The sequence below is a fragment of the Protopterus annectens genome, chromosome 16.part0 (assembly GCF_019279795.1).
Source record: "Protopterus annectens isolate FY-2018-M chromosome 16.part0, PAN1.0, whole genome shotgun sequence".
Classification (NCBI taxonomy): domain Eukaryota; kingdom Metazoa; phylum Chordata; order Ceratodontiformes; family Protopteridae; genus Protopterus; species Protopterus annectens.
Window position 1 is genome coordinate 577,445,085 of NC_056750.1, and position 27,850 is coordinate 577,472,934.

Genomic DNA, 27,850 nt, shown 5'->3' on the forward strand with positions numbered 1-27,850 from the left:
GCTGTCCTCCCCTGCTATGTAAACATGATGGCCACTATCCACTAGGATGGTGTGTGAAGAAACTCTACAGAGCTGCTTTCACTTGGTTGAACCCATCATCTGTTTTTTAAATGTAGTCAATCAATGACTCACTGAATTGTAGCACTTTGCCATACATTTTATCTGTCTTTTGATTCATTTCTGAAATGTCCTTGTTGTTTGTATCTTGATGTCTGGTGTCCATATAACATCTGTTCACTTGTCTGCTTATCAGTTCCTTTTTTCTTTTCCATTTTGGAAACAATTTTGCCTTTCTCCTTCTTACTCAATATTCATGCAAGGCACCAGCTTTCTTTTGCTGCTTGTGAAACATTTTTGCCTGCTTTTGATTGACTTTTAATTTCCAATGAAATTATCTGCACCATGCAAGGGAGAAAGGGCACCATATCACAAGTCCCGCAACCAGCTTTACTTCTCATCAAATTATGGTCAGTAAAAGAACAGGGAGTGTGACATGCACATTAAATACGTGAAGACCAGAATACAAAAGAGGAAGTCAATGCAAGTACTCAGAATGTTTCAAGTATAGGTAGAATGTTATATAATGTGCAGCTTATGAAATATGGAATTAAATCTTCTGTCTGTAGAAAATGTCCACAAAATCTAGCATCAGTGGTGACTAAAAAAACAGACTATGTCATAGAAGTTACTGTTTACATTTTTCAACATTAATTTGCATTCACTTGGGAAAACTGATAACATTAAGGGTGCAATTTCTGATAAAAGTGACATCTGAATCCTTTGTAATGGCCTTTGATACAGTCTGAACAATTCTATAATACACACTGCTCCCCTGCCTCTTTTTCACATATCCTCCAATAGGAATAGTTCCCTAAAATTCACGGATACCCACCCAAGTGAAGTCAAAAATGCCACTACTGTGCAGTCTTCTACACTACAGAATCAAACTTCTTTTGTTCCCTAGAAATAATTACACTTATTAATATCCTGCAGTTTCTTTAGTCTATAGTCTTGAATGTCAAGATGGCCCACATATCAGTCCATCCAGAATAAATAAGGTCCATGATGATGGTTCCAAGCTCTTACATTATTAACATTTATTTATAGTAGTAGCAGATCAAAACAGGAGTCACCACAGGAGATGGATTAAATGAACGTAGTATCTTTTATTGAAGTACAACACAAGCGCTTTCACGTAGTTAAACTACGCTTCTTCAGGTGTATTTAAACAATAAAAACGGTATGCTTATATACATGGCTTTTTGGCGCGCAAGCCAAGAAATCAGTGATAATCATTGCCTAATTAATTAATTGTATTCACGTTTCATTAGTTAAAGTGACAGTGTATACAAAACAATTGAGCATGGCTGCAAAAGCCAAAGAAATTAAACACATTTCCAATCCGTGTCCCTGTAGTACAATATTAAACTAAAAGAATTTGTATTATACTAAGAAAACTGTCATAAGGGCTTCTAAAAAACAACAATGATGTAAAATAAGAAAAAATAAATAAATAAAATTAGATCCTGTTCCGATCCATCGTATAGCCATAATGTGATTGTTAATACGTCCATGTCATAAACAGATCTCAAAACATGAACAGACACCAAATAAATGCAGTAAAAAGAACACCCTATCTGTTCTTGTTTAAACTAATATATTAAAAATATGATGTTAAATAAAGTAACACTGAGATTATGCTTGGTATTACACCAACCATAATCTTGTATATAAAGGAGTGTAATGCCGATAATTCAAAGAACGTAATTCGGGTCAAAATGGATAATGGAAGAGTTAATTTCCAAAAAACTAATAAATTATGTTTGAACAACTCTAATGAGCATCTAATGGACCTGACCATACTGAATGATCGTAGGTTTTAAAAAACTAAGCGACATCTTATTTGAGAATCTTTGATTAAGACAAGGTTATAAAGCTATATGTTAGTGTATTGGATAGAGCCAATCAACGTGTCCCAACATCAGTGGTAAGCTAAACTAAATGTTAATACTCAAAGACTCAGTTGTGAAGACCAAATAAACTAATGAATTAGTAAGGGCAAAGTGGTTGTAAGTAACCGTGCTTCATTCGAGATGTATAGGCTATGAAGATTACGATCGTGTGTGTGTATAAACATTTAGTTAAACTACTTACTTACAAAGATTCATGTCCCAAATACAAATCAAAAAAAAAAATAAGTAAAAAACAAGGTATCAATAAACATATACCAAAGTGCATAGCGTAGCTAAAGTAGATATTACGCTTCAATAGTGCAAGATGTAAAAAACTAGTTAATATAAAACTGGTACATAATGCAGAAATTTATTTAAAAACATTCAGAAGAATAAACGGCAGGTTCACTAAGAATAGGAACTGCTTGGTTGCAGGACTCTGCAGTAAAAGACTACAGATACCAATATTAATGTGTAGCTAAGCATAAAGCTCATATATATCTAAACCAGAGTACAGAAAAAGGGAGGGGCGACTAATCTGGCAATGCCCAGAACAAGATGCAAAAAGTGCCATAAATTCATTGTGCAATTGCGCATGTTAGTATCAAAAACCTAGAAATAGACATAAATTACACACAAAAATATATACTAATCATAATAAGGAATGCAAATTGGTTATAACAACAAATACATAAATAAATATTGAATTTTTAAAAAAATTGTTTTCTATAAACCTTTCTACCAAAATTTAGGGTATTAAATATATTATTAAAAACTATGGATGAATAATAAAATATGTATATGATATATGTACAAGAAACATATATGTTATCATTACTGATATTAACCTGATTATACTTAAAAGATATATGAGTCTATATGTATATAAATGAAATAAAAACACATGTATATACTTTATAGGACTAGCTCATTCACAATATGTGTAAACCTCTTTTGTAAATAAATGCTTTTACTCTATAGAATAAATAGACTGTCATTGTGCCAAAAATACAAGAAAGAGCTAATAGCCCACTAAGTCATGAAAAAAAGAAGAAGAAAAAGGTTTATGTATAATAAAAACCAAAAAGAGAGGACCAAACAATCAGCCTAAAGATACTAAATGGGCAACTAAACCTAAGGCCTATATATATATAAACATATTTATTATAATTTCCTGCTGTTTAGGATGGGTTTAACTGATACAAACTGGTTGATACCAAGATAGATGTGGGCTTTCAGAGTAAAGATCCATTTAAGTTCTTTAATGGCTAACTGGTTGGTATTGTCTCCTTCTCTATGGTTTATGGCCATTTTCTCCAAGACCTTAAAGCTAAACGTACGAGTTTTATAATCAATAATATGTTTAGCTAGGGCGTTGCATTCATGCCCTTTCTTGATATCGTAACAGTGGTTATAAATTCTGTCACGAAGTCTCCTCTTGGTTAGACCCACATAAAATACTTCACATTTATCACAGGTAGCTAAATAAATTAAATTAACACTGTTGCAATCACTATAAGATCTTGGTATAAAAGCAAAAAAACCCTTCTGGATGTAAAAAGCTAGCACTCTTGGATATATAAGGGCACATGTGACACCGGCCACAAGGAAATGTACCCTGTGCATCACTTGCTCCATTATTATGTTGTGGAATCCTCTCTAAACAGAGTAGCTGTTTTAAATTATTGCAGGTCATGTAACTGAACCTAGGATAGTCGCCCTCTATTGTTTTAGTAAATGGGTCCGTTATTAAAACATTCCAATTCCTATTAATAATTTTGTTAAGATTGATAACATCACTAGTGTATTTAGTAACATAACTCAACTTATCAGTGAATTTCCCTCTGTTTCTTATAAACTGTTTAGAGACGTTTCTTTCGTAAACGTATGAGTCATGGGTAATATTCACTTTGCTAGTAATTTCCTGCTTGCATTCAGTAATTAACTTGGTGGGGTAGCCTCTCTCTCTAAACAAGACATCAAGTTCATTGAGTTCTAACTGTAAACTATTCCTATCACTACATATCCTAGACATTCTATGCATTTGGCTGGATATAATCCCTTTAAAGGTGAATCTGGGATGCATACTTTCAAAACGAAGTAATGTATTCCTCCAGGTGGGTTTCCTGTATAATGAAGTAACAATTTTGTTTCCAATGATCTCCAATGTCAAGTCTAAATAATGTACCTGACAATGAGATGTCTCAGCTGTAAACCTTAGGAAAGAAGTAGTGGTATCTAGCTCTTTAATAAACTTAATACAATCAGCCTCTGTGCCTTCCCAGACAAAAAGAACGTCATCCACAAATCTCTTGTATACTTTTATTCTACTAAATTCTGCCTGTTTAAACAAATGATTACGCTCCCAATTATGAACTACAAGATTAGCGTAGCTATTTGCACAGGGGGTGCCCATGGCAACCCCCCATTTTTGCAGATAACATTGGTTCTGATATAAAAAAACATTATTATTGAGTATTAATTCTAATAAGTAGTTGATCAAAATTTGTCTGTTATTACTGTAATCAGACAAGGTAACTAGTATCTCTCTGATGGCTTGAAGCCCTAGATCATTTGGAATACAAGTGAAAAGGTTTTTGACATCCATGGTAACTAATATTAACTCTGTATCCAACCTGTCTAATTCAAGTTCTCTTAAAAAATCTATCAGTTGGTATGAGTCTCTGAGGATGTTAGGGATGTTATCTACCAAAGGTCTAAGAAGGCTTTCTACAAAAGAAGAGATAGTGGAAGTTATCCAACGTTCACTGGAGACTATGGGTCTCATCAGTACAGGGTTAATATCCTTGTGTATCTTAGAAAGGCCTTTGATTATGGGAATTGTGGGGAATTCTATAAGAAAATATTCATATAGTTCACAACTAATCTGGCCACACATCAAAAGATCATATAGATCAGTTTGTACTGTTTTAATAATCCTTTTAACTCTCTCTGGGGTAACCATCTCATAAACAGTATCATCTGATAAAAGACTGTTCATTGTATTATGATAGTCTAAAGAATTCATGATGACCACAGCCCCACCTTTATCAGCTGGCTTAATGATAATACTGGTGTTACTTTTTAAGGCCTGAATGGAGTCTTGTTCTGCTTTAGTGATGTTAAAAAAACAACACCTTTTCTTATTCAAAGCAAACCATTCATAAAAATCATTCTCACACATTTTCAGAAAGCTTTCTACATTATGTGGCATAAAGGGTATAAAGCTGCTTTTAACTCTAAAAAAATTTTTTAAGGCTTTTGTATCTAAAGCACTATTATTTTTGAATAAAATTTTCAAAGATACATTACGACAGAATAATCTTAAATCAATCAAAATATCATTCAAAAAACTAGTTTGGGAGGGGATAAAATTGAGACCTTTATCTAAAAGAGAAATATCTGATTCAGACAGGACATAATCAGAGATGTTATGTACTAAAGAGTTCAATTTCTTTGTTTCCTTGTGGTTGCATATTTTTCTTCGGATCCTTTTCTTTTTCGTGGCCCCCTGCTGTTTGACCGGCCTCTCCATCCTGGTTGTTGCTTCACCGAAAATGGTAAAAAACAGTTAGCAGCGGGCGCTGTATCTTTAGGTTTAGCGCCTGCTAAAAGAAATGCTTTAGCTGCTTGTTGGTTGGGGGGGGAGGTGTATCATTTGCGAAGTTTACATCATTCAGAGGGTTAGAAGAATGGCTGTTAGGCATCGATTCAATATTCACCAGCTTACTAGTTGTAGATGTAGAGGGAAGAACTGAATCATTATCAGTATTGGAAGTTCCACTTATAGAAAAAGACAGGCTTGAAGCATTTATTTGATTGTCTGCATTAGATGTAGCCTGTATACGTACATTATCAGTCCTGGGCCATATAAAGACTTGACCAAGAGCAAAGTCATTGGCATCCCTTACAAGTTTTTTATGTTTCACTTGTTTCAGTCGTTCACTAAAAGAATGAACTTGACTCCATATATTGTCTAACCTTTTAGTAAAGTACTCTGTCTTAAAGCGTTCTGAAATGACTTTATATTGTGAGTCAATTTTGTTTCTTAAGTCAGTTTCAAGCAGACCAAAATACTCCAATAAAAGATTGATATAACTAAAACCAAGTTGTATGTTAAGGTCTTGCCATTTTCTCAATAAAGTGGGATGACTATCCCCATGAGAAGGCATACAAAAAATAAATGTCATTTATTTATAGTGACATCTGTACCTACACTGGGTGTATATTAGATCACCGAACGCTTAAAAAAGCGAACGGTGATTAATTGACCCTATGTAATACAATTTCGAACTGTCAGAACAGTGATTTTTTTTCCTAGGAAAAAAAAAAATCGTTGTTCCAACAAAGAAAAAAATATATTAAACACTTTAAAACATTATATTAAGTGGGTGGCTTTGCCCCTCGCCCCTCGCCCCCCCTACTTAAATATACCGACTCTGAGACTGCACTACAGTTCCGAAAACGGCAAAGTAACGAAGCGGCCAAGTGAATTCTTTCCCAGGGAAAGAATTTGCTTAAAAGCCGCTTCGATATTTTGCCATTTCAGGCTTTTGAGTTTGACCAAGATGCATTCGAAAGAATGCGTCTTCCGTCTTGTAATAGGGAACCCATACACTCATGGAAAAAGTCCATCTAATTTGGCAAACTTCTGGTTCAGCACTGGATCATGTACTGAAGCATCATGCTTCATAGTCTATTCCTGGCTAATACCAAGTTCTCCATATAGGCAATCAGAGTGGAAAGGGCTGCAAAGCAGTTGCACATCCACCACTTGTCTGTATTCAGTAGGAAGCCGAATAGTCTCTGCTAGTGATAGCATTATCTTCAGTGGAAGAGGCAGGGTAGGAACTTGAGGCACACCAATCAACATAGAACAAAGGGCTTCATCCTGCTCTAAACCTCCACAAGAAATCTGGAATAAGTCTGTAAGCAGTCAGGCTGATATGCCCAACTTCCCTTGCATATGTACAGTTTTGGCTGACCTACAAAGTAAATATCCCCTTTATGGGGATCTAAGAAAAGTGCAATTACGAGTCTGTTACACAAGAATAACTTGAGCTTTCCAAACACCAAATGAGTCATAACACATCTTACATCATACCTATAGCAGCTTGCAGCACACATTTGCAAGTCAGCCACTTCTTTCTATATTTCTCTGAAATAGTTTTATGCTGAAATTAATAATAAAGGTTTGTTGCTGGCAGGTAGTCATAGGCAAGATCCGACATCCCCGTCATGAAAAGAACTCCAAAATACGGCCATTAAGCAGTCATTTCAAAAATTAACATTATATACTGAATCCCAGATATATGGATTAAGAAACAAATATCACGTGCTGTGACATATAGTGAAGAGAAAGAGTAAAAAATTATAAACAGCATGATATCCCAGTGCTGAAGCAGAAGTTAGAGAAATTATATGGACTAAAGGCTGTAAAGGCCGCAGAAATATCTCACAAAGAGGATTACTGGCCTCAAACAGATGCCCTACGCAGACCGTCTCAAAAAACTCCAGCTTCACTCCGTTGCATATCGCCTACTCAGAGGTGATCTCTGCCTAACATACAAAGCTATGTCAAACCCAGAGCTGTTGGACATGCTCCACTTAAAGAAATCCCAATCCCTCCGAGCTACATGCTCTAGGGACCTAAACCTTGTCACCACAATAAACAGAACATGCCGGAGGGATAGATTACTGTCCCAGAAACTTCCCATACTCTGGAATAAACTACCTATCTATATCAAACAAAGCTCCTCATTAGCACTGTTCAAGAAAAATCTTGATGATTGGATGAGAAATAGGAAATTCACCCCGGGGATTACTTCTGTGGCTCTGCTCAACAGTGGCATAGGAAAATAATATTTTTGGGTGGCAAAAGCCAGGGTACCTTTTTGGCTGGGCTTGTATAGGCTCTAGGGCCAATAGCCTAGTAACTACCTATGAACCTAATTCCATGAGTGTATGTAAAGGGTTACTACATTCACTAATCATGACAATTTACAGCATTATGGCTTTTAATATGCTCCATCTGCAGCTTGGAAATGCTGACTGCATATTTTTTTTAGTACCTACTGGTGGTGAAACACAACAAACAGGGCTATTAAAATCTGGTTCCCAAGTTCTCCAAGATATATGTCTCCAGTGTGCCTGCTTCAAAACCTCTGTAGTATCATCTGATGTTCTAATCACGGGTCTATATCATAACCCCGAAAGCCCGTTTCAGCGAATATGTAAATGACACATATTGCACGAGCCGCGAATACACCGAATGCCCTAAACCGCGAAAGTCAAAATCTCGAACTGGCATAGTTGGCCCTTCTGAGGTATAGCTCCATAAGGTAAGTGTGTGATAGTTACGGACCTTAGGGTTAGGGTGCGGGTTAAGGTAAGTGCATAGACAGTAATGTATGCAAGGTTTAGTGCAAGGTTAGAAGTAGGATTTTGTTAAGTGTGTGTGGATTATTTATTTTGTTTGGGTATAGCTCATTAAGGTAAGTGTGCGATAGCTACGGATCTTAGGGTTAGGGAGTGGGTTAAGTTAAGTGCATAGATAGTAATGTATGGTAGGGTTAGAAGTAGGGTTTTGGTTAGTGTATGTATGTGGTTTATTTATTTTGTTTGGGTGGGTAGTATGTAGCGAGCGGTGGGGTTGGCCAACTATGCCGGTTCGAGATTTTGAATTTCGCGGTTTAGGGCATTAGGTGTATTCACAGTTCGTGCAATATGTGTTGACATTTACATATTCACTGAAACGGGCTTTCTCGGTTATGATATAGACCCCTAACCACAGGGTAGGAAGGTATTATCATTATATCATACAGCTAATAACCAAGAATTCAAAAGCAATTCTATTGTTTTAGCCAAATTCTTTCAATGAGATTGTTCTTTTGCAGTCTGCCATCCAAACACAGAGTATCCACTAAAAACACATTTTTGCAAAGTTATTCACTATGTTCATAGGTTTATTCTAGGCAGTGATCAGATAGCTCATTTGTTGCCTAGCCTCAAGACCTATTTGTATAACTAAAAGCTACTGCTATCTAATTCTTTACTCATTCAATGAGAGTTTACGGGGCCAGACCAGGGGTGAATTTACTGCTCCCATCCATTCATTCAGATTGTGTATGAAAAGAAGTCAAGGAGCTAATGTGTTTTACACTGAAGGGAAGTCGATTCCAAAAAGAGGGATTCTTTGAGAGAGATATCTACCTTGTCAGCACTGCCTGCTTATACTGGGTGGATGTTTAGTTCCTTTGAGTGGATGATTAAGGGTTTGTATGCTTTGTGTATGTGTAGGAGGTTGCACAGGATTGGATCATTTAGGACTAATAAACAGAAATCTTAGTCCCAGGGTTTCCACAATAAAGAGTCTTGGCTTATGCTTTGTGTATGTGTAGGAGGTTGCAAAGGATTGGATAATTTAGGACTAATGAACAGAAATCTTAGTCCAGGGTTTCCACAATAAAGAGTCTTGGCTTACCACAACATGCACTACTGGGCTATTACAAAGTATTCTCTATTCAAGGAACAACCCCCCAGAATTCCCATTCTGAAATAAAAACCATAGCTAAAGCATCAGCTTTTGTAAACTGCCTCAGAAAGTTACTGTCAGGTTAAGCCTCCAATAAATATCTAGGTAACATTACCTAACTTTAATCATTAGTTTATGCATATGGGTCTGAGGCTAGTATTGCTCTGTTCACTCTCTCTCTCTTTTTTTTTAACTTATCTAAGGGTATTAAGACACATGTTGTGAAGTTGCTGCTGTACAAAATAATTCTAACACTGTTTGCACTTTGTAATCATACATTTCACCCATTTTCAGCAGTAATATTATGGCTAAAATGTAACTCTTGAGGTATCATTCAAATAAACTAACAAGTAAATTAAAGCAAGGAACACATCTAGTGCCATTAGAAGGGTGATGGGTAGGTATTCTTCAGGACTGCAACAGCAGGAGCATTATGAGGTAGGAGCATTCCTTTTATTCTCCATGTAGAGACATGTGACTAGGCTGGAAAAAGAATCAGAAAAATAAAGGAGCTGGAAGAAATAGGGAGAAGCCAAAGACTATTGACAAATGCAGTAACATTCTTGGAGGTCTGGCTCATCCATGAAATGGATGAAGAAAGCATGGTTTACATTTTATGATTCAGCAACTGTTCTAACAACCTTTTCAGTATTTAGGGCTTTGGCACTGGTGACAACAGGATATTCCACTAGAAGTGACAACAGGATATTCCACTAGAAGTGACAACGCTTTATATCAGTATGATTTCTGCATCTGCCTCTAAGAACAACAGAATGATAAGTGACATTTAAATCATAAACAGAGAAACAGAAAAATCACCATGAAATCCTGGCTTTCCTCTAAAACCTCAGAATAATTCACAATATTAAATTGTACAGCAGGAAGGAAGATTAGAGAAGATTCAAAACAACTGACGAGAAAAGACAGTGATAAGGCAAAAGAGCAATATAAAAAATGGAAAGTAATGAATTCCAAAGCTCATACTGTTGGCGGAAAAGAATGACTGAACTAGTGCCTTTTACTGAAGAAAAAATGATAAATTTTGCAGAAATAGTTTAAGAATGATATGCAGAGAACCATGATGGGGCTAAAACCATTTTAGGGTACACAATCTAAGTAAGAGACATTGAAAAATGGTAAAGAAGGAGCAGGTATATCCCTCTACCTCAGGGAAGTGCTCAAAGCAATAGGTGGCACAAGCACAATGGCTGGAGAAAAGGCACTTGTGCTACTTTGGGATCTAGGAACAAGAGAACAGGCTGCACAGAGAGCATACAGACACTGCCTCATCACAACTCCTCAAGAGGAGGAAGAATAGGGGTGACTGTGCTTTACTTCTTGCTAGTCTCTCTATTTCATCCAGCCAGACCAAAAAGTAAGGTTAACATTATTAAAGGAATGCAAAGACCTCAACATATAAATTGACAAAAAAGGAGTGGAGTAATGAGCCCTAAACATTAATTTCTTGGTTTAGAAAATTCATGTTTTTTTTATCACATTAATAGCTCTTAAAAAGTTAATTTGAATGGAAGATTATGTCTGGATTATTTCTGAATAATAATATTATATCATATAAGCCATTACACGTCAATAATTATATTAGAAGGATTTAAGTGGAGTGGCATCATTTATGGGCAATGTACCTCACACAAAATTTATTTTAAGTTTGTTGCACTTTAACCTTTGAATTAAGGTATTCTTTACAAACATATGGTGTATTAATTGCCCTGTATATGTAAATATATTTAAACTTTTTTTTTTTGGAAAAATGGAATATTTACAATCCTCCATTTTAATCTGGGAGTGTAGTATAGTTTTATTCTCAATTCATAGATCATCTAGTGTACATACATAGGTTGAATAGTCAAACCTATGATGGATTCTCTGAATCCCTGAAAGTAATGTTTGAGCTTTATAATTTATGTAATCTATAGATAACTGAACATTAAACCATTTGCATAAGCTATGTGGGACATCTGGTTGCTAGTGAACTATATAAAAAAAAACTTCACTAAATATCTTTTCACAATCCGATGCCTTTCTCACTTCTTGAATACACGGGAATTGAAATAGGGCACAAAGAACCACAACAACAACAAATCATGGATTTCAATAGTTAAATATCATACAGAAAGTAAGCTTTTGGGATGTGGTTATTCTTTAGATTAGTGGGTAAAAGTGAACAAAACTTGCCTTGGGGAGAACACAGAGCAAAATATACTAAATATTTTTACATACAGAAAAAAATGTCAGAACATAGGAGGGATGTTGCAGACATGTTGATCAGTAGTCCACTTTCTCAAAAAAATGAGGAAAGATTATTCATGGATGTGAGTTTCACTTAATAATCATTTTAAAGGGGGAATACTGAACTGCAACATTCATGTCACTTTGAGCTTAGATAGTATACAATGAGACAACATTCAAGCAGAATTAGAAAAGATTTGGAGGCACCATTGTGGATGTCTGAATGGACCACTGCTCAAAGCAGCCTGCAGTGCAAGCTCCAATGAATTTTCAAGAAGGTTTGGGTGAGGTGTGGGCTCTTTAGACAAGCAGCATTTGTACAAACCTTATTGGGATCATCACACAAAAATGATGCTTATTAATTCTAGTCAGTAACTTGCAGCATTATGGATCTTCACTAGATGTGCATGGTGTTCACTTCTGCAGATATCAGTGTATGCCATGGATATGCTGCTGCAGTTAGGCAGATGTGAGTGTTTGTCATGTGTATGCTGTGGCAGTTAGGCAGATGTGAGTGTATACCACGTGATGCTGTGACAGGCAGATGTTAGTGTACGCCACATGTATGCTGTGACAGGCAGAGGTGAGTGTATGTCATATGTATGATGTGGCAGTTAGGCAGATGTTAGTGCATGCCACATGTATGCTGTGGCAGTTAGGCAGATGTTAGTGTATGTCACGTGTATGCTGTGACAGGCAGATGTGAGTGTATGCCACTTGTATGCTGTGACAGGCAGAGGTGAGTGTATGTCATATGTATGATGTGGCACTTAGGCAGATGTTAGTGCATGCCACATGTATGCTGTGGCAGTTAGGCAGATGTTAGTGTATGCCACGTGTATGCTGTGACAGGGAGATGTGAGTGTATGCCACTTGTATGCTGTGACAGGCAGATGTGAGTACATGCCACTGGTATGCTGTGACAAGCAGATGTGAGTATATGCCACTGGTATACTGTGAGTTAAGCAGATGTGAGTTTATGCCACATGTATGCTGTGGCAGTTAGGCAGATGTGAGTGCTTGTATAGTGTACACTGACATCTACCCAAGTATAGCAGCAAGCACCAAATAAGGCCAGCTGCATGGTAGATGAAAGTAGAAACTTAATGACAATATGCTGTTCAAGGACTAGTCTAAGGAGACAGTTTATACTGTGGGAAAGGTGTGCTCTCTCTCAAAAAGGATGGTATCTGGAAATAGTACCAGAAATAAGATCACAACACAACTGTGCAATAGAAGACACTGCATTTGCCACAGCATACCTTAAGTGACACTGCCAATAGCATTCAAGTCTGACATTTTCATATGCTACAACATTTTGCACCAAGCCTGCAGTATTTGGCAAGTGAGAGAAAGCATAGGATGATAGATATGATAGTACCACAAAACAGATAGAATTAGAAAGAGGGTCTCCAGTCCATAACTGGCCAGGATGCAGATTTTTAGGCTCCCCATTGAAATGTTGGCACTTGAAATAACAAGTACCAAAAAAAAAAAAGACTGAAAACACAGGAGAAAAGCTTATCTCGAAAATCTTCTCCTTTAAACTTATTCTGTGGGGGGGGCAAGCCCCCATAAAATCCCACCCCCTCAGATTTATTTATACCAACTCCAAGATTGCTATACCTCTGAGAAAAGGGAATCGTCTAAAAAATGGCATCTCGAACTTAGTATATGTATGGCCGTTCTTTTGACCATTCAGTCTCTGTATTTTGTGACGTGCTCTAGCAGGTCCTGACATTTCAAATGGTTACCAGATTTTATCCTGTCCTTGAATGAAATCACCAACTTAAATCAGAAATATCCAATGGTAGCAGGAGCACAGGACCACCAGTAATTAGCACTGGAAATGACATGTACATCAATGTACAATGCCAATGTACATCAGCATGCTAGTATGTAGTCCGTATATACTACACTGTTATAACTTGCAGTGACAGGACATGCACAAGCACTTCCCTACCTCCTTTAATTAACTTCCCTCCCGTTCAACCCACCATCTTAACACTAACTAAATATTTTCTCCTACTCCCATTGTTTCTCTTACTATATATCTATTTTTACTGGTTCCATCTTTTCCAAAAACTGCTGCAGTTTTCAGTTATATTATAACTAGTTTATAGAGAAATGCTATGCTGTTGTTGGCTGGATTGATAAATATTCAAGCATTATAATTTAATATACAGTGTTAATCTTATATTCTTAGATGTATACTAAATTACTGGTAGCTTGATTACTGAGTATGTAACTGGAATAATTTACTACATTGTTAATCCTTTATTCTCAAACTAATACTAAATTGTAAGATTTAGAGCTTTTCTCACAAAGCCTCAACTAAAAATGGGCTTTGGCTCAAATGGACTACTCAAGTTAACAAATGTATACACATGCTCGAGCTCACACACACACACACACACACACACACAAACACGCAGACACACACACACACACACACACACACACACACACACACACACACACATGCATACACACACACATGCACACACACACACATGCACACACACACACACACACACACACACGCGCGCACACAAACACAGAAACACACACACAGAAATACATACACACAAATATATAAGTAAATAAAAGTGTGGAGACAGTTTGGATTGGAACAGCATATAATCAGCAATAAGAAGTATGACAGTGGTATAAACTACGATGGAACTTCAGAAAATAGCCATCACTGCCAGAACAACCATGGAGTGCAGGCTCACAAAAAACATGTGAATTGTGTCACTGATGACAGAGTAACCACAACAGTGTTTGCCATGCAAAACACCATACGAGAATGTACTCTACACTGCCCTACACTAGTGTGCCATGTATTGTATTATGATCCCTGTGTGCTATAGTGTGTTTTCCACTTTTCTTCTATCATGTAATGATGGAGTTAGCATATATAAGCAAAGGAGATTGGATGGGGGCATGTCCCCCTGAAAATGCTTTTTATATCATTTAGCAGTTTTGAGTTTCATGTTATGACAAAAAAACCTATAAAGCATAACTCACTCTATAATGATTCAAAACCAGCATACATAAAACATAGATTATGTTATCTACTACATCATCTATTGAACTTTTCCTTTCCTTTATGTGTACAGGCAAACTTCTGGATACAAGTGGATAAAGTCGTGTTTGCAAGAAATATTGAGGTTAGAATAAAGTACTTATAGCCAGGAAATTAAAATGCATTACTTTACAACTGTGCAGCAATGTTTTCATTGCTAAAAAACACTTCTTTTAGTAATAAAATCTTCCTGGGCTCATATATTAATAATGGATTCAATGATTTCATTAAACTATGGGCCTACACAGACTTCTTTAGAGTTTTCCTTAGTAATATCACTGATTAATACTATATATATATATTTGTAAACCAATTGTCCATTTATATCTTAGAAGATTTAAGCTAATTTACTAATCTAATTTGTTGAATTAATAGGTTCTAAATCCTACATGCTCTTATACGAAAAACAGAACTTTTTAACTTTGAATTTACAATTGGCAACCTAAATATTTAATTAGGATTCCCAGTATTCATGTTAATATCTAAACTTGTAGCCATCTTACAATTCTTTAAATATTTACAGGGCCAGCCTTTGGTCAACTAGTGCCCTAGGAAGAAGGGCATCACAGCACCCCCACACACCACCCAGTGTCCCCATCCTGGTCTACCTACACCGTACAGATGACTTTTTTCTTCCTTTTTCTCACAGGTTGTCTTATTCTTCAGTATTTTCCTGTATTCGTTCAACATATTTTAAAGAAACCATTTTACTTCAAAAAAGAATAATAATAACAACAAATAAATGCTGGAAAAGCGCTCCTGCTAGATTGGCACCCTAGGCAGCTGCCTAGTTGGCCTATGCCTAAGGCCGGTTATGAATATTCATAAATTAAAACCAAATCTCCTCTAAAAAAAGCTTATACACTACGGAATACAGGGATAAACATTCAACTCTTTCCTTTTAGGTCAGTTCATTACAGCAATCAATCTGTTTAGTAAAAGTTTTTTTTGTATACATTCTAACTTCTTTATCTGTGAGATGCTTAATACAAAGAAAGACCCTCCATATTTAATAATAGGTCTTATACTTGTTATACATATCTTAAGTAATACCGGACTATTACTGCTTAAAAAACAGAAAATTATATTTTTAATAAATCTATAACATTTCCATATAATGTTCAATATATTTGCCTCAAATTTCAAATTAGAATCTGCCATAATACCCAGATATTTTGTTAGACAAGACATATAGCTAGACAAGGTATATAGACTTGATTATCTAAGGCATATAGGTAAGAATAATTTCTGTTCCTAAGGTGGAAGACATTGCATATTATAATGTAAAGCTCATACCTTTTGAAAAACACACCCATATAAACTCCCTAAACATTTTTGAAGTCGGTCACAATCATTTATATTGGTAACCATTCTTCCAATTTTGACATCATCTGCAAACTTACTCAGCCGCACTGATTCTCAGCCTGGGCATTCTGACATCACCAATCCAAAATTGAACCAATGGCACTCCTTTTACCATGAATTTATATTCAGAATAAGAAGTTGTAACTGTTACTCTGTACCATCAATCTAACAACCATTGTGACATTTACTTAACCACATATCCATCCACATCCAACTTATTATTAATAAATTATTACCTCATGGGTTACAGTATCAAATGACCTAGCAAAACCTAGGACCACTATACCCACTGCAAGATCTTCATCTAGACAGCAAACAATGTTCTCATGGAAACTTACCAAGTTAGTTATATTTGATCTGCCTGCCACTTATATACCTCTGCAATCAAACTGAAGGAGTTAATCAGTAAATTCTATACAAACTGCTGACTATATATGGAAATCTATACAAAACTAATAAAAGTGGACTACATAACAAGCAGGAGCAAAGGGATGCTTATCAAGTAGCATGCTATTATGTTGCATGAAAAATAAGAATTGTTCTTCCATATTTCTCTCTCGGATTGCAACCACTGCAAAAAAATAATCAAGAAAGGACTATTTATCCTAAACTGTGTAATATGTTATTGAATTGAGAGTTAGTAATAGGTTCATAGGTTTATACTAGGCTATCTGCCCTAAGGCATTTATAAAGCCTAGCCCAAATTTTTGTGGCTTACGCCACCCCTTATATGAAAAAATACTGTGCCCATTAGTTTGTTGTGCTTCTGTCCAGCAGTGACACAGAGATGATTCCCGGGATAAACCTACGATCTCCCATCCACAGGTCAAGATTTCTCTTGAACAGAGCCAGCGAGGTGCTCTGCCTCACATGGATCGGGATTTTATTCCACAGCATAGGGAGTCTCTGAGTGATAAATCTATCCCTCCAGCACGTCCTATTTATATCCGTGCTAAGGTATAAGTCGCTTGCTCTAGTGGTTTTGGTGGATTTGGATTTTTTGAGGTGGAGCATGTCCATTAATTCCGGGTTGGACATGGCCTTGTATGTCAGGCACATGTCACCTCTGAGCAGACGGTATGCAACTGAATAGAGCTGGAGTTTCTTCAATCTGGCAGCATATGACAGATTTTGGAGTCCCTTTATCCTTTTGGTGAGGAACTTTTGGGTCTCTCCAATTGCTGCAGATGTCGGGTGAGATACATCCCGAATGGGGCATTGTACTCGATCATTGGTCTGATAAGTGAAGAGTACAGGGGAACAATGACCTCACTAGATCTGGATGTGAATCCCTTCATGATCAGGTGGGCAATGTAGAAGGTCTTTCTAACCACTTTAGCAACGTGAGTGTCAAAAGAAAGGCCACTGTCAACCTGGGTCCTCAGGTCCCTGATAACCTCTTCTGTGCTTAGTGGATTGCCACCTATATGGTAGCTTGGGGTTACCTTGTTTTTCCCAAAGGGTATGACTATACATTTTTGGCGTTTAACTTCAGGCCATGGCTCTGGCACCAGCTATCTGTTTCCGTGAGTCCCTTCTGAAGGATATCCGTGTCCGATGCACTTTCCACTATGGCGCCCAGTTTGCAGTCGTCTGCAAACTTTGTCAGCCAAAGTCCTCCCACGTTGGCCTGTACTTCTGAGAAGTAGATGCCGAACAATAGGGGGCCAAGGACCGAGCCCTGTGGGACACCACTTGTGACCGGCTTGGAGTCTGACATAGCGCCAGCAACTCTAACCCTGTGGGTTCTGTCCTTAAGCCAGTTTTCAACCCATCTTGTGACATATGGCTTTACATTTAAGCTGGTAGGTTTTTCTACAATACCCGAGTGGGGTATTGTGTCGAAGGCCTTTGCAAGGTCAAGGTAGGCTGTATGGACTGCCTTTCCCTCATCAATGGCCTTGGTGACTGTTTCGAAGAAGTCGACCAAGTTCAAAAGGCATGATCTGCCCTTGACAGAGCCAAACTGGGTCGGGTCCAATGTCTGCAAGTCCCCTATATCTTTGTTTATGAGCTCCATTATGATCCTCTCCATAGCTTTGCAAACTAGACTTGTTAAGCTTATGGGGCGGTAATTACCAGGGTCCGTAGAGGCACCGCCTTTGTGGAGTGGGACCACAGTTGCCGTACACCACTCCTTGGGCACGTATCCTGTGGTAAGGCTGAGATTAAACAGCTGCCTTATGTGCGGGTTTAATTCCTCATTTAGCTCGTGTAGCACACAGCCGGGGACACCATCCGGTCCCATTGATGCTGTGTTTTTAGCTTTAGAGAGAGCAGCTTTCACCTGCGCATTTGAGATGTCTGGGAGGCTACACTCTGCTGGGATAGTTATCTCTCCTTTAGGGAGAGGGAGGTGAAGTTTGCACTGAACCTGTCTGCCAGTATGTTGGCAATGTCTGTGGGTTCAGTGATTTTTGTATCATTTTGGACTAATTCTGAGCATATCTGGGAGTTTCCACCCAGGTTCCTAACATAGCTGAAAAGGCCTTATGATTGTCCTTTGAATCCATGGCAATTTTTCTCTCAAAATTGGCCTTAGTTGATTTTATGAGTGCTTGTATTTTTTTACTAATAATGATCAGGGGTGACTTCCCTTTTATGGATTTTGTTCTATCATGTAATAGCTTTGTCCTCTTATTGTAAAGTTTGTTAATGGCTGGGGTCCACCAGACTGGACGTTTGCCCTTTGTGGAAAGAGTCTTGGTTTTATTTGGTATTGCCTGATCCATGCAGTCCTGGAGGTGTTCATAGAAGGCATTTGTAAGGGCTTCTGCAGCTTGGGTTGTGGTTTCCACTGGCTCAGGGGCCTTGAAGGATACCACACCAGTCTTGAGTAGTGTGAAGTTTACTTTAGAGACGTTCTTCACTGTGGTCTTTTTTGTTTGGGGTGGGGGCGGGATGTGGATTTCCAGTGAGATTAATTTATGATCAGATCTCACCAATGAGGGATATACTTCCGGTGTGGAGCATTTTGTCCCCATGTTTGTGATAATGAGATCTAGTATATTTTCTCCTCTCGTGGGAACAGTGACTAGCTGTTCCATGGCAATGAAATTAGGATTCACTCCAAAAGTTAACAATACATTTCCAGAAATCCCAATTAAGGACACTTTGAATACCGATTTTAGAACAAATCCATCTTGTACTCCCCACCTCAAAAAGTGTTCTTCTGCCACTTCTTCTGACTATCCATATTAAAAGGTACAAGCAAACCTGATTTGCCACTTATCTCTTTCTATCGCACAGGAGCATAATCTTTCCTTATAGCTGTATACATACACTTTTAGGCAATTATCCACTAACATAGTTCACTAACTCATCTCACTTTCACACACGAGCAGCTCATAAGTCATCCACTATAAATTAGTCTTAAAAGTTATACTGCACCCACTGCTGCTGTACTGCAATTTGAGATGCATGCAGTCCAGTTCTTGGTGTACTAGTCTCCCCTCCTAGTTTTGGAAATAATCAAAATGACAGTGCACTGCACTCTTCTCAATCGCAACTTTTCAGACAAACTAAAAGGGTGAATTGCACAGAGATCACTACTATTTCGTAAATGGTCTACTGTGTCATACAATCTCATCATTTTACCACTGAGTTATGATTATATTAGACAGAAGTCCCAATGGAAACACAAGTTTCACCCTCCACCAAACAACTTGCAATACTCTGATGTTTACAAGTGCCCCACACCATAACTAATAAGTCTGTAAACTGGCCTTTTTATTACTCAAAATCCTTTCAGAGGATAATGGTATGTCATATATTTACAGTTATAACTGTAGATCTCTACCACATTAAAGGGATTATAAGCAGTGCTGAATGGAAGAAAAAACATATTACACTATCTCAAGTGTTCCAGCTAAACCATTATTATAGAAAATTTGACACTGTCTCAGTAATAGGTGAAGACATCACCTCCTAGCCTTAGAATACAATAGTCAGAAATTTTACATACATGCATAAATAAATAAATAAATAAAGGGAGATGGCAATACTTCTGAATTCTTGCCCCACCACCACCAGCTTCTTCAGCATTCCATAAATAGCCAACTGATTTCTCTTGTAGTCAGTAAATCAGAATTACTGAAATTAAACATGATAACAAATGCTGAAAATAATAAGGTATCATTTGCATGGATAACTGAAGAGAAATCAGTTAGGAAAAGGGGCAAGGCCCTAACACAGAACAAAGAGAAAGTCCTTTCCTCCCTCCATTTGCCTTTGTGCAACCATCTTTGGTAATGAATACCAGATGCATAATTGTTGATGTTATTGTGAAGCTCCATGGAAGAAAAACAAGGAGCTGGCTTCAAGCCATAGTAGAGAGTGATGATTTGATCCCCAATAGATTCTTGAATCATGCCTGCTAAATCTGATCTGCAGATCACTGGAATATCCTACCTGATGGTGGGCAGTTATAGAGGAATGATAGGCTGCCTTTAACACAAGAAAAAATAAATAAGTGAAAAGTGCAAGGTAATCTTATTATGAAAAGCAGACTTTGTGTCTCATGAGCCACACTAAATAACAGGTGCCTAAAGATCTCATTGGCCACTAAAGGAGTAACTGCCAACTGCAGCTCACTGGTCATAGGTCGCTGCATATTATGCCAAGCATAAATCTAAAGGGCAGTAAAAGATGTGAAAATATTGCCTTTGATAATGAGACTTTGACTCGGCCACTAAGAAGAGACATGTGTCAAAGATTATGCACATTTTTAAAAGGGGAAAAGTGTGACAAGACTATAATGCTGCCAGTGTTTTTGTTTTGTTTTGTTTTTCTTAGCATATTCTGTCTCATTAGAAAAAAATTAAATTGCTGTCAATGCTTTCAGGCTGCCAGTTATTAATCATTATAAATGTGTTTCAGTTATAGTTGTAAAGTTTAATCAATCCCATTACCTTCAAACTGTGATCTATTTCAGAATTATAAAATATTAATTTGAGACTTGTGTAATCTGGAGACCTACTGTGACAAGCTCAGGCAAGACAGGAGTGAAAACATGCATATTATTTGGAATCTGAAAACATGCATATTATTTGGAATCTGACGGTGCCATAATTCTGATGCTAATTTATCTAGGAATATTAAGTGTCTGAGCTATAACAAAACTGATCCATATTTAAATATGGGTCTAGTTTATTTGCCCGAACTTCCAATTGCCCGACACCCATTTTCCCAACCCCATTTGACCGAAATTTCATTTGACCGGCACTTAATTTGACCGACAAGTATTATTGGCAAGAAAATGGGATATGCCCCCTTCCCCAATGTAGTGTGACCCTGGAGTTAGAATATATAGTTAGGGGGGTGGGGGGCACAGCCACCCACAATGGGGGGTGTGGGAGGCGAAGCCCCCCAGTTACTTTTGTTGTACTAAGCAATATTAAAGCGTAACTAAACAATATCATATAAATTAAGTGGGGGGCTGTGCCCCCCACACCCCCCCTAACTATATATTCTAACTCCAGGGTCACACTACATTGGGGAAGGGGGCATATCCCATTTTCTTGCCAATAATACTTGTCGGTCAAATTAAATTTCGGTCATTTGGTCTCGGGCAAATGGAAGTTCGGGCAAATGAAGTAGACCCTTAAATATATATGCCATCTTATCTGTCAGTGCAAAATTGATTCCATATTTACTATCAGTATATACCTTGACATGATATAATTATTGCACTGGTAATGTGTATGGAGCAGTATGGGGACTAAATACTACCACTTCAACAGGTACACACTATAGCAGTATGCCCATCTCACTGGCAGCTATATGAAAAATGTCACAAAATCATATGTACCTCGTTACTTGGGCAGCTGCTCTATGCTCCACTGCAAAAGGAGGGAGTTATCTGGGATTTCTGCCCAAACTTAAAAGGAATGAAAAAAAAGAAGTAAATACTTAATTAGACACCCGATACAATCATATAACTAGCAACAGAAATTAAAGGATTCTGGTTTCATTAAAAGAAGTTACTGAGGGGCTGCTGCTCTGAACTTTTCTCCCCACAGGCTAGCAAGCTTAGTATGGCTTCTCCACTGCTTGCTGTAAGGATGTTGGCATTGTAATGGGGTAGGGTATGCCAGTGGCATCAAAAACACCCTGGTAAGACTTTGACGGGCATCTATTATATTCTTCTAGTCAGGTGATTCCACTGGTTGCTATGTAGCAGGACTAGGAAGATTTGACTTTTTTTTGGTACCACCTCTGCGCCCTGCCAAGGTAAACACCTTTGGAAGTTCATAGGTTACAGGTTCATAGGTAGGTACTAGGCTATCTGCCCAAAGGCATTTATAAGCCTAGCCAGAATGTATTGGCTTTTGCTGCCCCCTTTGATTAGCTCCCTATGCCTCTGTCCAGCAGAGCCACTGAAGTGATCCCTGGGGTAAACTTTCTGTTTCCCATCCACTCATTAAGGTTTCTCTTGAAAAGTGTTAGCGAGGAGCTCTGCCTAATGCAGATTGGAATCTTGTTCCAAAGCATGGGAAGTCTCTGGGACAGGAATCTATCCCTCCAGCATGTCCTATTTATTGCTGTAGTGAGGTTTAGATTCCTAGAGCGTGTGGCTCGAGGGGATAAGGTTTTCTTTAGGTGGAGCATGCCCATCAATTCTGGGTTGGACATGGCCTTGTATGTCAGGCAGAGATCACCTCTGAGTAGGCAGTATGCAACCTAAAATGTTAGAGATGATTACCAGGTTGCAATCCAGTGATTCTGTTTGACAGATATGCATGCTGATTTTGTTGGCACATGACATGCAATCAGTCACCCTGCCACCACTGCTTAGTTCACAAATCCGTGGCATGATGGTGTCAGGGTGGAAATATAGGCATGCAAACTGTGTATTGGCTTCATGATGCCTAAATGTAACAGCTGTTTTGTTCTCCAGTGTCTCTAACGGCTGAAAAAAGTAACTAGATTTTCTGCTTCCACGCAGGGGACTGTCACCTTCCCACATATGCTCAATGCATTTCACAGTTACTCCTGGGAGTGCACATCGATAAACAAGCCTCTCAACATGGCATTTCTCATTGCTTTTAGAAACAAAATAACAAAAAAAAAAAAAAAAAAAAAAACATTAGTCTGTGCTTCATTAGTATGATTCCTGTGCTAGAAATGCTGAAATTGCATGATCCAACTCTGCATCCAACATAAGCTTGCCTCACTACAGAAGACTGCTAAGCAGCAATAAACTGAGTTGTTCACAACATTGGTAAGAATGATATCAAAGTACAGCAATTGTATTTGTAAGATAAGTATATAGGAAAGTGCTGTTGTCACATTAGTCTTGTTTCCTTATGGTTACTCAGACTATCCTTGACAACATGTTATTAGACTGTTTTATGCCGCTGTTTAAAGATGCAGCAATACTGCCAGTATGCTGGAGGGTGCCACCTTGAATAAGTTTCAAATGCCATAGCAGGGAAACAGGAGGTTACTATGGCTAACTTCCAATGCATATATGATTGCTCTCTGTAGTCAATGCATACCTACAGGCCAAGCACAGGCTTTTCAATGTTTAATTATATGACAGATGTCTAAGGGCATTTACAGTGTGTAAACTTCAACAGACGTTTCTACACTAAAAACTTGTGGTATGTTTGATGGTGTTTTGGAGGAAGACTTTGTGATGTAGATGCCACTAAACAGGACATCAAAGTGATGGTACATACCATTATATAAAAATGTTTGTGCAATTCCCTGCACAGGGTGATTACTGTTGATTGGGTATTTGTGCAGGGGTTGAGCAGGGAATATATAGCCCTGTGAGAGGAGCAGTACACATCATGGGACTTTAAGCAGCAGATGTGCAGGCGCCAAATGTTTATTGTTGCAGCCTTACACAAATGTCTCATAAATCCCATAAACATCCTCATCTTCCTTTCATGCTCACTACTATCTATTTACTTTGCCATATCTACTATCACATCATCACACTGTACCTTTCTACTATCTCTGTCTTCCACATATCTACCTCCCACCTCACATTCATCCTATGTACTTCCTTTTTCTCTAACACACTAAGACCTTTGTTTGTAGTTAACATGCTTATAGTTCATGTGTATAATCTCGGTTACATATATGCTGTTGACACTTGCTTTGTAAATATTTTCTATGTATCAGCATTGTTCATTTGTATGTTATTGTCTATTGTACGCAGTTTTGTTTTGCTTTGTATATTGTGGAGCTTTTCTCCCCCGGCCTTCACTGAAAATGGGCTCTTCTTACGCCCAGTGGACTTTCCCGGTCAACAAATGCAATAAATGAATAAATAAATTACTTCCTCCCACCTCAACATACATTTTCCTGGTATTTTGTTCAATCATCTGTGGTATTACTAAATTTGATGTTGGCTTAGAAGAGTACGTTTTATATATTGTCATTTACTTTACTTTACTGTATGGATCCAAACAATACCTCTGTGGACAAATATATTTGGATTAGTTGACATATGGTCAAGGGTATGCTCTTTTGCTGACCTGCATAGCAGTTATGCTCATCAGCTATGAATACTGGGATAGGATATTGTGTGGTGGCACACTGCAACTTCACATCTGTGTTTTTTTGAGGGGTCAGTACTGGTAAAATCTATTAATTTATTAAGAAAACAAATTTTGCAGCAGTCAATTCAAGGACTTTGAATTCAGCACACTTTGTAAAGCAAAATGAAGGTAAAATAAAACATAAAAACAAACTGATTAAGTGCTTTCATCCTAATAACAAATATGGGTTCATCAGAATCAATTGTTGTTTGAAAAGCAAGCCATTAAATACTTCAAAAATTAACAATTAAAAACCAATATATAACTTAAAGATGCCATGACCAAAAAAGACACCATAACAACCAGTGTGTGAACCATAAAATTGAATATGAATACAATAAAAGCAATATTGTTAATCTAATAAATAGATGCCATTAAATAAAATAATATGCCATTACATAAAATTAGAATTACGATTTAAAATCGGGTGAAGATAAATATTTTCATTTGCAATCTCAATTGACACCTAACTTCTTTGTCTTCCAATAAAGATTTTAAGTCACCACCCCTAGAGTTAATCTTAACTTGTTCAAGAATCACAAATTTAAATGTAGAACAAACAGGGCTGTTACTAATGTGTTTATATAAAGCGCTGTTAGTGTTGTGCTTATTCACCTGATAGGAGTGTTCATAAATTCTTCTCCTTAGGGGTCTTTAATTTTATTTATTTAGTTATTTATTTATTTCATTTGTTTACCGGGTATTATCCAGCTGGGTACAGAACCCATTTTCAGTGAAGTCCTGGGGAGAAAAGCTCCATAAGTACAAATATACACTATTGAACAATCAGGTTGAACACATATTAATTAAACAATGTACAAAGCAAAAATCAGTGCAGTAATTAACTAAATACCAAAAATGTGAGAATGAGATTAACTGCATGACTTAATAGTGTGAACATTGTGATACAGATTGTCAAGAAGGAGAAATGAATGCTGTCAGTATAGCAGTTTAAAGACAAGACAGTATGTGTGTTTAGAACTGTTAACTGAACTAGAGTGTAGAACAATGTTAGCCTTCAGCAGATAACCACAGTTGTGAGTGTCTGCTAGTTAAGGCTGATTTAGGGGGGTAGTGGGTGGCCTAGCCTGGGGTGTGGCAAGAGCAGAGCCATTGTTTTACTAGATGTTCCTTAAGGGAGCGTTTAAACTCATGTATGCTAGGGTTTTTAGCTATAGGTTGAGGAAGAGTGTTCCAGAGTTTGGCAATTTTATAGGAGTAGAGGGTGATGCCTTGAGATTTGTGGGGTTGAGTAACATTTAACATTAGTTTATTTGAGGATCTTAGTGATCTAGGATTGCTGTTGAGTTGGATTAGGTTACTGAGTGCTGGGCAGTCATTTGATTTGTGGATTATTTTGTGGACTATAGACAGCTGATTTAATGTTAGAAGGTTTGGGAGTTCTAACCATTTGAATTGTGACAGTACTGAGCAGTGATGTGTTCTGTAGCATACCCAAGTAAAAAGCGGGGCATCTCGAGCATTTGGCTAGGTAAATTACTCCCCTTGCATTGACAATTCCGTGTGATAAAAGAAACATTTGAACAAATATCATTCTTTAATGTTAAACTGTCAGCTTCCAATATAAATGAACATTAGCCACATGTACCACACTTAGTTGTACCTTTTTTATAAGTCAAAGTATAAATTTGGTTGTTTTCAAATCTTTGTTTGATATTAGGACCAGTTTTATATACAAAGATAGGGTTAATCCCTAACAGTTACTAAATTCCAGGGTTACCCTTAAGAATATTCCAATTCCTCTTAAAAATATGTTTGATCTCATTAGCTTGTGGGCTATATTCTATCCTTAAGGCCCTTTCATAATTACTATTATTTTTTACCCTGTCAGAGTTAAACCAGTCCCTAAAAGAGGCTTAAACTTTTTGCGCTGTTGGGATTGTACATACTACCTAATATCATTAATTAATGGGGACGGGTAACCTCGAGCTCAAAACAATCAGCTATAAAGGTGAACTCTTTTATAACATCTTCAAACACATAAGTCATCTTGTCAACCTTAACATATTGTCTTTTAACTATGCTTTTTTTCTGAGTGGATGACTACTAGAAAACTCTAAAAAAAAATTACTGTAAGTCGGCTTCCTATAAATGTTTGATTTTAAGCCACTTACTGTGTTGTGAATCATTGTGTCCAAATAATAAATATTTTCCTTAATGAAAGTATATGTACATTTTAAAAAGGAAGCTGTATTGCTGACGTATTCAATAAAACTAATGATATCTTTATGATACTGAGCTTTGAAGTGATCTGTTTTTACTCCCTGTAGTATGTTTGGAAGGAACCTTTGTAGACATTTCATTTGCTGTATGTGCCTGTTCATGTACATACTGAAGGGGACATTATACTCTATGATGGGCCTGATGAGGGATGAGTAAAGTGGTATGATGACCTCTATGGACTGAGATGCCATGTCCTTACTTAAAAATTAAGCAAAACAGAGTGATTTTCTTACTACCTTGGAGACATGTTGGTCGAAGGCTAAGTTACTATTTACAAGATCCATGACTAATGAATCAACTCTTAGGGGTGTTTTATTGATGACATAGTTACCTGGGGCAACCAACTTTTCAAAATGTACTTTGGTGCATTTCTTGGCATTGAGTATTAACTCATGGTTTTGGCATCAAGCATTTGTCTGTGTTAGACCATCCTAAAGGGTGCTCTCATCTTGGGGGTATTCAATGACTGCTCCCAGTTAGCACTCATCTGTGAACTTGGTTAGCCAGAGACATTTGACATTAGATTTGTCTTTCAGGAAGTAGGTGTCAAAAACAATCAGGCCCAGCACAGAACTCTGGGGACACCACTGGTGACTGGCTTCTTTGGAGAGGTAGCCTCACCAATCCTAATCTTTTGGGTCCTATCCAAGAGACAGCTATTATAAAAGTTTTTTTTGCCAAGTTCCATAAGTTTGTTGACAATGCCAAAGCAGGGTGCTGTATTAAATGTTTTAGCCAGATCTAGGTAGGTAGTATGCAGCACTATCCCCTCATCCATTGCCTTAGTGATCATTTCAAAGAAGTCCACTAGGTTCAGTAAGCATGACCTTTCCCTGACAAAGCCAAACTGGATGGATCCAGCAGGTGT